Source organism: Arachis duranensis, chromosome 5 (assembly GCF_000817695.3).
Source record: "Arachis duranensis cultivar V14167 chromosome 5, aradu.V14167.gnm2.J7QH, whole genome shotgun sequence".
NCBI lineage: Eukaryota > Viridiplantae > Streptophyta > Magnoliopsida > Fabales > Fabaceae > Arachis > Arachis duranensis.
This window is the reverse complement of record NC_029776.3, coordinates 54,718,418-54,730,110: the sequence shown is the minus strand read 5'-3', so window position 1 is coordinate 54,730,110 and position 11,693 is coordinate 54,718,418. Positions and strand designations below refer to the sequence as shown.

General features: G+C 36.1%; 1 non-coding gene across 1 annotated transcript; it reads left to right on the top strand.

Moving 5' to 3' along the window:
- The first annotated feature begins 6,871 nt into the window (after positions 1 to 6,871).
- LOC127747810 (small nucleolar RNA R71) lies at positions 6,872 to 6,975 on the top strand. The gene has a single exon (XR_008009757.1). It is a non-coding gene; the product is annotated as a small nucleolar RNA R71 (small nucleolar RNA).
- Positions 6,976 to 11,693: the final 4,718 nt, after the last annotated feature.

Here is an 11,693-nt window from a genome sequence, read left to right as displayed (position 1 = left end):
AAGGTTTATTACTTGGACGACCCAGTACACTTGCTGGTTAGTTGTGCGAAGTTGTAGTGATCACAATTTCGTCCACCATTGCTCCCAATAATTATGTGGAGGAACATGTATCTCCTGAGGTATCTCAGGGATTTCTTGATTAGGGAATTCCTCATGCTCTCTTGATGTGCAGTCAAATGCTTTATTACTGAGCTATGGACCCTTGAGATGAATCTCTCCATCTCCCATGACTCAGAGGTGGAAGCAATTGTCTTCCCTTTTTCTTCTTCTTCTTTTTTTGAGGTTTCTCTGGCCTTAGGTGCCATCAATGGTTATGGAAAAGCAAAAAAGCTATGCTTTTACCACACCAAACTTAGAATGCTGCTCGCCCTCGAGCAAAAGAAGAAAGAATAGAAGAAGAAGAAGATATGGAGGAGAGGGAGAGAAGTGTGTATTCGGCTATGTAGGGTTTGTTTGGGTGGGAAAGATATGATAGATGTGAGTGGTGAAGGGGTAATGGGGAAGAAAGATTGAGGTGATTGGTGAAGGGTTTTTGGGGAAGAGAGTTTGAATGTGAAGAAGAGGAGAGAATGTGACTTGAGGTAGGTGGGGATCCTGTGGGGTCCACAGATCCTGGGGTGTCAAGGATTTACATCCTTGCACCAATTAGGCGTGTAAAATGCCTTTGCATGCAATTTTGGCATTTAGACGCCAGATTGATGCTTGTTTTGGGCGTTCAACGCCCATGTGTAGCATGTTTCTGGCGTTGAACGCCAGTTCCATGCTTATTTCTGGCGTTCATCACCAGCTCTTCCTCAGGGTGTATTCTTGGCGTTCAAATGCCAGGATGTTGCTTGTTTATGGTGTTCAACGCCAAATCCATGCTCTGTTCTCGCGTTGAACGCCAGCCAGATGCTCCTTACTGGCGTTTAAACGCCAGTAAGTCCTTCCTCTAGGGTGTGATTTTTCTTCTGCTGTGTTTGATTCTGTTTTTAATTTTTGTATTTTTTTCATGACTCCACATGATCATGAACCTAATAAAACATAAAATAACAATAAAATAAAAATAGAATTAGATAAATAAAAATTGGGTTGCCTCCCAATAAGCGCTCTTTTAATGTCACTAGCTTGACAGTGGGCTCTCATGGAGCCTCACAGATATTCAGAGCATGATGAGGGCCTTTCAACACCAAACTTTAGAGTTTGAATGTGGGGGCTTCTCAACACCAAACTTAGAGTTTGGTTGTGGCCTCCCAACACCAAACTTAGAGTTTGATTGTGGGGGTTTTGTTTGACTCTGTATTGAGAGAAGCTTTTCATGCTTCCTCTCATTATCAAATAACTTGGCATTTAGCTTCATGATGGCTCCTAGATATTGAGCAACTTGCTCTTCAGTCACATCTTCATCCTCTTCAAAGGAAGAATAGTCTTCAGAGCTCATGAATGGCAGAAGAAGGTTTAATGGAATTTCTATGGTCTCTATATGAGCCTCAGATTCCTTTAGGTCATCAATAGGGAACTCCTTCTTGCTTGAGAGACGTCCCATGAGGTCTTCCTCATTGGGATTCACATCCTCTCCTTTTTCTCTAGGTTCGTCCATATTGATTATATCAATGGCCTTGCACTCTCTTTTTGGATTTTCTTCAGTATTGCTTGGGAGAGTACTAGGAGGGGTTTCAGTGATTTTCTTACTCAGTTGGCCCACTTGTGCCTCCAGATTTCTGATGGAGGACCTTGTTTCATTCGTGAAACTTAAAGTGGCCTTAGACAGATCAGAGACTAAATTTGCTAAGTTAGAGGTATTCTGTTCATAATTCTCTGTCTATTGCTGAGAAGATGATGGATAAGGCTTGATATTGCTGAGTCTATTTCTTCCACCATTATTAAAGCCTTGTTGAGGCTTTTGTTGATCCTTCCATGAGAAATTTGGATGATTTCTCCATGATGAATTATAGGTGTTTCCATAAGGTTCACCCATGTAATTTACCTCTGCTATTGCAGGGTTCTCAGGATCATAAGCTTCTTTTTCAGAAGATGCCTTTTTAGTACTGTTGGATGCATTTTGCCATCCATTCAAACTTTGAGAAATCATGTTAACTTGCTGAGTCAACACTTTGTTCTGAGCCAATATGGCATTCAAAGCATCAATTTCAAAAACTCCCTTCCTTTAAGGTGTCCCATTATTCACGGAATTCCTCTCAGAAGTGTACATGAACTGGTTATTTGCAACAATGTTAATAAGTTCTTGAGCTTCTGCAGGCATTTTCTTTAGGTGAATGGATCCAACTGCAGAATGGTCCAATGACATCTTAGAGAACTCAGATAGACCATAATAGAATATATCTATCATGGTCCATTCTGAAAACATGTCAGAAGGACATCTCTTGGTCATCTGTTTGTATCTTTCCCAAGCTTCATAGAGGGATTCACCATCTTTTTGTTTGAAGGTCTGAAGATCCACTCTAAGCTTGCTCAGCTTTTGAGGAGGAAAGAACTTGGCCAAGAAGGCCGTGACCAGCTTATCCCAGGAGTCCAGGCTATCTTTAGGTTGAGAATCCAACCATGTTCTAGCTCTGTCTCTTACAGCAAAAGGGAAAAGCATGAGCCTGTAGACTTTAGGATCTACTCTATTAGTCTTAACAGTCTCACAGATCTACAAGAGCTCAGTTAAAAACTGGTAGGGATCTTCTGATGGAAGTCCATGAAACTTGCAGTTCTGTTGCATTAGAGCAACTGGTTGAGGTTTCAGCTCAAAATTGTTTGCTCCAATGGCAAGAATTGAGATGCTTCTTCCATCAAACTTGGAAGTAGGTGTAGTATAATCACCAAGCATCCTTCTTGCATTATTGTTGTTGGGTTCGGCTGCCATCTACCTTTTTTGTTCAAAAATTTCAGCAAGGTTATCTCTGGATTGTTGTAATTTAGCTTCTCTTAGTTTTCTCTTCAGAGTCCTTTCAGGTTCTGGATCAGCTTCAACAAGAATGCATTTTTCCTTGTTCCTGCTCATATGAAAGAGAATAGAACAGAAAAAGAAGAGAAGAGGAATCCTCTATGTCATAGTAAAGAGGTTCTTTATTGTTAGTAGAAGAAGAAAGGGAATAAAGAAAGGAGAATCCAAACAGAAAGGTAAGGATAGAGGTAGTGATTTGAGATGAAGAAAAGTGTTAGTGAATAAATAAATAAATAGAGGAAGATGAGGGGGAGAGAATTTGAAAATTAATTTTGAAAAGGAGTTAGTGATTTTCGAAGATTAAAGGAAGAATTAAAATTAAAATTAAAATTTGAAACAATTAATTAATTTAAGAATAATTTTGAAAAAGGGGGAGATATTTTCGAAAATTAGAGAGGGAGAAGTAGTTAGGTGGTTTTGAAAAAGATAAGAAACAAACAAAAAGTCAAACAGTTAGTTGAAAAAGATTTGAAAATCAAATTTGAAAAGATAAGATAAGATATTTTGAAATCAAAATTTTTTTTTTTTTGAAAAAGATAAAATTTTGAAAAAGATATAAAAGATATGGTAAAAAGATATGATAAAAAGATATGGTTGAAAAAGATTGAATTTTTAAAATTAAAATTAATTACTTAACTAACAAGAAACTAAAAGATATGATTCTAGAATTTAAAGATTGAGCCTTTCTTAACAAGAAATTAACAAACTTCAAATTTTTCTTGAATCAATCACATTAATTCTTAGTGTAATTTCAAAAATTATGAAATAATATTAAGAAAAAGATTTTTGGAAAATATTTTTAAAATTTTTGAAAATAAAAAAATGAAAAAGATTTGATTTTTGAAAAAGTTTTTGCAAAGATAAGATTTTTAAAATTAAAATTTTGACTTGACTAACAAGAAAACAACTTATTTTAAAAAATTTTGACCAATTCAACCCAAAATTTCGAATTTTTGAGAGAAATAAGGAAAAGATAATTTTTTCATTTTTGAATTTTTAATGATGAGAGAGAAAAACACAAAAATGACCCAAAACATGAAAATTTTGGATCAAAACAAATGATGCATGCAAGAACACTATGAATGTCAAGATGAACACCAAGAACACTTTGAAGATCATGATGAACATCAAGAACATATTTTTGATGCAAAGTAAACATGCAAGACACCAAACTTAGAAATCTTTAATGCTTGGACTCTAACAAACGAAAAATGCATATGATAAACAACAAAAAATACAAAACAAGAAAACATCAAGATCAAACAAGAAGACTTACCAAGAACAACTTGAAGATCATGAAGAACACTATGAATGCATGAGTTTTCGAAAAAAAATGCAAGAATAAGATGAACATGCAATAGACACCAAACTTAAAAATTGACTCAAGACTCAAACAAGAACACAAAATATTTTTGGTTTTTATGATTTTATGATTTTTTTGTATTTTCTTACTAAATTTTTCAAAAACATATTTTGGAAAAAGAAAGTAATGAATTCATAGTCCTCAATCAAAATCCTATGAGTTAGACATGGCTTAATAGCCAGCCAAGCTAAAACATGTTATATGAAACTCTAGGATTCATTCTTGAAAACTCTGAAATTTTTGAAAACAGGTGAGAAATTTTGAAAAATATTTTTGAAAACTTTTTGAAAAGAAAATAAAAAGAAAATTACCTAATCTGAGCAACAAGATGAACCGTCAGTTGTCCAAACTCGAACAATCCCCGGCAACGGCGCCAAAAACTTGGTGGACAAAATTGTGATCATCAACAATGGCTCCAAAGACTTGGTGCTCTTAAACATGAATCACACTTTGTCACAACTCCACACAACTAACCAGCAAGTGTACTGGGTCGTCCAAGTAATACCTTACGTGAGTAAGGGTCGATCCCATGGAGATTGTTGGTATGAAGCAAGCTATGGTCATCTTGTAAATCTCAGTTAGGTGGATAATAATTGGTTATGGATTCTCGAATAATAATAAATAATAAACGTAAAATAAAGACATAGTTACTCATGTAATTCAATGGTGGGAATTTCAGACAAGTGTTTGGAGGTGCTTGTCCCTGTTGGATGTCTGCTTTCCTACTGCTTTTATCCAATTTTGTCACTCCTTTCTATGGCAAGCTGTATGTAGGGCATCACTGTTGTCAATGGCTACATCCCATCCTCTCAGTGAAAAAGGTCCAAATTCTCTGTCACGGCATGGCTAATCATCTGCCGGTTCTCGATCATGCTGGAATAGAATCCTTTGATTCTTTTGCGTTTGTCATCATGCCCAACAATCGCGAGTTTGAAGCTCGTCACAGTCATTCAATCCCGGAATCCTACTCAGAATACCACAGACAAGGTTTAGACTTTCTGGATTCTCATGAATGCCGCCATCAATTCTAGCTTATACCACGAAGATTTTGATTAAGGAATCCAAGAGATATGCGCCCGGTCTAAGGTAGAACGGAAGTGGTTGTCAGTCACGTGTTCATAGGTGAGAATGATGATGAGTGTCACGGATCATCACATTCATCATGTTGAAGTGCAACAAATATCTTAGAATAAAAACAAGCGGAATTGAATAGAAAATAGTAGTAATTGCATTGAAACTTGAGGTACAGCAGAGCTCCACACCCTTAATCTATGGTGTGTAGAAACTCCACCGTTAAAAATACATAAGTGATGAAAGTCCAGGCATGGCCGAATGGCTAGCCCCCAAACGTGATCAATAGTCTTCTAAGATGAATAATAAAATAAAACTGAGACCAAAGATATCAAATACAATAGTAAAATATCCTATTTATATTAGACTAGCTACTAGGGTTTACAGAAGTAAGTAATTGATGTAGAAATCCACTTCCGGGGCCCACTTGGTGTGTGCTTGGGCTGAGCTTGATCTTTACACGAGCTGAGGCTTATATTGGAGTTGAACGCCAAGTTGTAACGTGTTTTTGGCGTTCAACTCTGGTTCGTGACGTGTTTCTAGCGTTTAACTCCAGAATGCAGCATGGAACTGGCATTGAGCGCTAGTTTATGTCATCTAATCACAAATAAAGTATGGACTATTATATATTGCTGGAAAGCTCTGGATGTCTAATTTCCAACGCCGTTGAGAGCACGCCATTTGGAGTTCTGTAGCTCCAGAAAATCTATTTCGAGTGCAGGGAGGTCAGATTCCAACAACATCTGCAGTCCTTTGTCAGCCTTCTTATCAGAGTTTTGCTCAGGTCCCCCAATTTCAGCCAGAAAATACCTGAAATCACAGAAAAACACACAAACTCATAGTAAAGGCCAGAAATGTGAATTTTACATAAAAACTAATGAAAACATCCCTAAAAGTAGCTAGATCCTACTAAAAACTACCTAAAAACAATGCCAAAAAGCGTATAAATTATCTGCTCATGAAACTTAAAGTGGCCGTATGAAGGAAAAGGCTTCCTATTGCTAAACCTGTTTCTTCCACCATTATTAAAGCCTTGTTGAGGCTTTTGTTGATCCTTCCGTGAGAAATTTGGATGATTTCTCCATGAGGAATTATAGGTGTTTCCATAGGGTTCACCCATGTAATTCACCTCTGCCATTACAAGGTTCTCAGGATCATAAGCTTCTTCTTCAGAAGATGTATCTTTAGTACTGTTGGATGCATTTTGCTGTCCATTCAGACTCTGAGAAATCATGTTGACTTGGTGAGTCAACATTTTGTTCTGAGCCAATATTGCATTCAGAGTATCAATTTCAAGAATTCCCCTCTTCTGAGGTGTCCCATTAGTCACAGGGTTCCTCTCAGTGGTGTACATGAATTGGTTATTTGCAACCATATCAATGAGTTCTTGAGCTTCTGCAGGCATTTTCTTTAGGTGAATGGATCCACCTGCAGAATGGTCCAGTGACATCTTAGACAATTCAGACAGACCATCATAGAATATATCAAAGATGGTCCATTCTGAAAGCATGCCAGAAGGACACTTTTTGGTCAACTGCTTGTATCTTTCCCAAGCTTCATATAGGGATTCACCATCTTTTTGCTTGAAGGTATGAACATCAACTCTAAGCTTGCTCAGCTTTTGAGGAGGAAAGAACTTGGCCAGGAAGGCCGTGACCAGCTTATCCCAAGAGTCCAGGCTATCTTTAGGTTGTGAGTCCAACCATGTTCTAGCTTTGTCTCTCAATGCAAAAGGGAAAAGCATGAGCATGTAGACTTCAGGATCTACTCCATTAGTCTTAACAGTATCACATATCTGCAAGAACTCAGTTAAAAACTGATAGGGATCTTCTGATGGAAGTCCATGAAACTTGCAGTTCTGTTGCATTGGAGCAACTAGTTGAGGCTTCAACTCAAAATTATTTGCTTCAATGGCAGGGATTGAAATGTTTCTTCCATAAAAATTAGAAGTAGGTGTAGTATAATCACCAAGCATCCTCCTTGCATTATTATTGGGTTCGACCATGTCTCCTTCTTTTTTGAGAATCTCTGTAAGGTTTTCTCTGAATTGTTGTGCTTTAGCTTCTCTTAGCTTCTTCTTCAGAGTCCTTTCAGGTTTAGGATCTGCTTCAACAAGAATGTTCTTGTCCTTGCTCCTGCTCATATGAAAAAGAAGAGAACAGAAAAGAAGAGGAATGCTCTATGTCACAGTATAGAGATTTCTTTATGTGAGTAGAAGAAGAAAAGAATATAAGAAGGAGAAGAGAAAAATTCAAACACAGAGAGGAAAAGAGGGTTCGAATTTTAATATGAAGAGAAGTATTAGTAAATGAATAAATAAATAGAAAAAGATGAGAGAGAAGAGTTTTCGAAAATTGTTTTTGAAAAAAGAGTTAGTGATTTTTGAAAATTAAGAGAAGAAATAAAATTAAAATTAAAATTTGAAACAATTAGTTAATTAAAAAGAATTTTGTAAAAGAGGCAAGAAATTTTGAAAATTAGAGAGAGAAAAGTAGTTAGGTGGTTTTGAAAAAGATAAGAAACAAACAAAAAATCAATTAGTTAGTTGAAAAAGATTTGAAAATCAATTTTGAAAAGATAAGAAGTTGGAAAAGATTTTTGAAATTGATTTTGAAAAAGTATGATTTGAAAAAGATATGATTAAAAAGATATGATTGAAAAAATATTTTGAAAAAGATTTGAAAAGGAAATTAAAAAGCTTTGATTTTTAAAATTAAAATTGATTACTTGACTAACAAGAAACTAAAAGATATGATCCTAAAATTTAAAGATTGAACCTTTCTCAACAAGAAAGTAACAAACTTCAAATTTTTGAACCAATCACATTAATTGTTAGTAAAGTTTTCGAAAATCATGAAATAAAGATAAGAAAAAGATTTTGAAAATCAATTTTAAAAAATTTTCGAAAATAACAAAAGGAAAAAGAAAAGATTTCATTTTGAAAAAGATTTTGAAAAGATAAGATTTTTAAAATTGAAATCTTGACTTGACTAACAAGAAATAACTTATTTTAAAAATTTATGACTCATTCAACCCAAAGATTTCAAAATTTATGAGAGAAATAAGGAAAATATATTTTTTTGATTTTTTTTTATTTTTAATGATAAGAGAGAAAAACACAAATATGACCCAAGACATGAAAATTTTTTATCAAAACCAATGATGCATGCAAGAACACTATGAATGTCAAGATGAACACCAAGAACACTTTGAAGATCAAGATGAACATCAAGACTTATTTTTAAAAAAATTTCAAGAAAAGAAAAACATACAAGACACCAAACTTAGAAATTTTTCATGCTTAGAGACTATGAATGCAAAAATGCATATGAAAAACAACAAAAGACACAAAACAAGAAAATATGAAGATAAAACAAGAAGACTTACCAAGAACAACTTGAAGATCATGAAGAACACCATGCATGAATTTTTCAAAAAATGCAAGAATTTAAAAAACATGCAATTGACACCAAACTTAAAAATTGACATTGACTCAAACAAGAAACACAAAATATTTTTGGTTTTTTATGATTTTATTAAATTTTTTTTGGATTTTTCGAAAATTTATTTTTAGAAAAACGAAAACAACGACATTTTTTTTTGAAAAATTTTTGAAAACTTTTTGAAAACAAAATAAGAAGAAAATTACCTAATCTGAGCAACAAGATGAACCGTCAGTTGTCCAAACTCGAACAATCCCCGGCAACGGCACCAAAAACTTGGTGCACGAAATTGTGATCATCAACAATGGCGCCAAAGACTTTGAGCTCTCAAACGTGAATCACACTTTGTCACAACTTCGCACAACTAACCAGGAAGTGCACTGGGTCGTCCAAGTAATACCTTACGTGAGTAAGGGTCGATCCCACGGAGATTGTTGGTATGAAGCAAGCTATGGTCATCTTGTAAATCTCAGTTAGGCAGATTCAAATGGTTATATTGGTTTTCGAATATAAAGATAAATAAAGCATAAAATAGAGATAGAGATACTTATGTAAATCATTGGTGGGAGTTTCAGATAAGTGTTTGGAGATGCTTTGTCCCTTCTGAATCTCTGCTTTCCTACTGCCTTCCTCCAATCCTTCATACTCCTTTCTATGGCAAGCTGTATGCAGGGCGTCACCGTTGTCAATGGATACTTCCCATCCTCTCAATGAAAATGTTTCAAATTCTCTGTCACAGTACGGCTAATCATTTGTCGGTTCTCGATCATGTCGGAATAGAATCCAGTGATTCTTTTGCGTCTGTCACTACGCCCAACACTCGCGAGTTTGAAGCTCGTCACAGTCATTCCATCTCAGATCCTACTCAGAATACCATAGACAAGGTTTAGACTTTCCAGATCTTAGGAATGGCCGCCAATAATTCTAGCTTATACCACGAAGACTCCGATCTTTCGGAATGGAGGCTAAGAGATACGCGCTCAATCTAAGGTAGAACGGAAGTGGTTGTCAGGCACGCGTTCATAGGTGAGAATGATGATGAGTGTCACGAATCATCGCATTCATCATGTTGAAGTGCAGTGAATATTTTAGAACAAGAATAAGCTGAATTGAATAGAAGAACAATAGTAATTGCATTAATACTCGAGGTACAGCAGAGCTACACACCTTAATCTATGGTGTGTAAAAACTCCACTGTTGAAAATACATAAGTGATGGTCCAGGTATGGCCGAATGGCCAACCCCCATGTAGGTCTAAAATTGCATACACTGATTAAAGATCAATCCAAAGACTAGACGCCTAGTACAATAGTAAAAAGTTCGATTTATAATAAACTAGCTACTAGGGTTTACAGAAATAAGTCTTAGTGCAGAAATCCACTTCCAGGGCCCACTTTGGTGTGTGCTTGGGCTGAGCTTGAGCTTTACACGTGCAGAGGCTTCTCTTGGGGTTAAACGCCAAGTTGTAACGTGTTTTTGGCATTTAACTCTGGTTCGTGACGTGTTTCTGGCGTTTTACTCCAGAATGCAGCATGGAGCTGGCGTTGAACGCCAGTTTTGCATCATCTAAAATCGAATAAAGTATGTACCATTATATATTGCCGGAAAGCCCTAGATGTCTACTTTCCAATGCAATTGCGATCGCGCCATTTGGAGTTCTGTAGCTCCAGAAAATGTATTTCGAATGCAAGGAGGTCAGAATCCAACAGCATCAGCAGTCCCTTGTCAGCCTCCTATCAGATTTTTGCTCAGGTCCCTCAATTTTAGCCAGAAAATACCTGAAATCATAGAAAAACACAAAAATTCATAGTAAAGTCTAGAAATGTGAATTTTTCATAAAAACTAATAAAAAATCCCTAAAAGTAGCTAGATCTTACTAAAAACTATCTAAAAACAATGCCAAAAAGCGTATAAATTATCCGCTCATCAGAATAATTCCAACCACTTTGCTGCCTTATCTCTGAGTGAGAAAGGGAACAAGAGTAGTTTGTAGATGTCAGGTTGTACCCCGTTTGACTTTACAGTATCACATATCCTCAAGAATGTGCTGAGATGTTGGTTGGGATCTTCTTGGGCACTCCCTCCATATGAGCAATTATTCTGAACAAGTGTGATGAGCTGAGGCTTCAGTTCAAATTTATTGGCATGAATTGTTGGCTTTAGGATGCTGCTGTCACAATTTCTTGGGTTTGGGTTGATGTAGGAGCCTAAGACTCTCCTTTCTTACCCATCATGATTGACTGGGCCTCCCCTGACATGGTTATGAACTTCTTCCTCATGATGATTCTCCATATTCTCCTCCATGTTTGTTTCAAAATACTCTTCCTCTTCCTCAGCACCAACGACTCTCTTCCCTTTTGCTTCCCTCTTTAATCTAAGGAAGGTCCTCTCAGGTTCATAATCAAAGGAAGTTGAAGCCCCGCTTCTCCTACCTGTCATACAACCAATCAAGGCAAAAAGCATGAAAGAAAATGGATGAAGAAATTACTATTGTTAGAATAGTTGTTAGTGTGAGTGGTGGAATTGATCAAACAGTTAGAAGAGTGGAAATATGGACACTAATTAAGATAATCAAAGAAGAAGGAAATAGAGCTCAAAATAAAAAATGCTAAATAAAGAAATTAAAATAACAAGGAAATTAAATTGCTTAATCTAGCTCTCCAATAAATATAATCACTGTCATATTTAAGCCAATCCCCGGGAACGGCGCCATAAAACTTGATGACCAAAATTTACTACCCCTTTCAAAAATTAGTGAATTAGTTCTTTTGGCAAGCACACCAAAATTATCGCCAAGTAATAACCCACAGTGGAGTGGGATCGTATCCACAGAGATTGGCAAATCCAAGCAGTTTTAATTGATTGATGAATTAGTCAAGCAGATCAG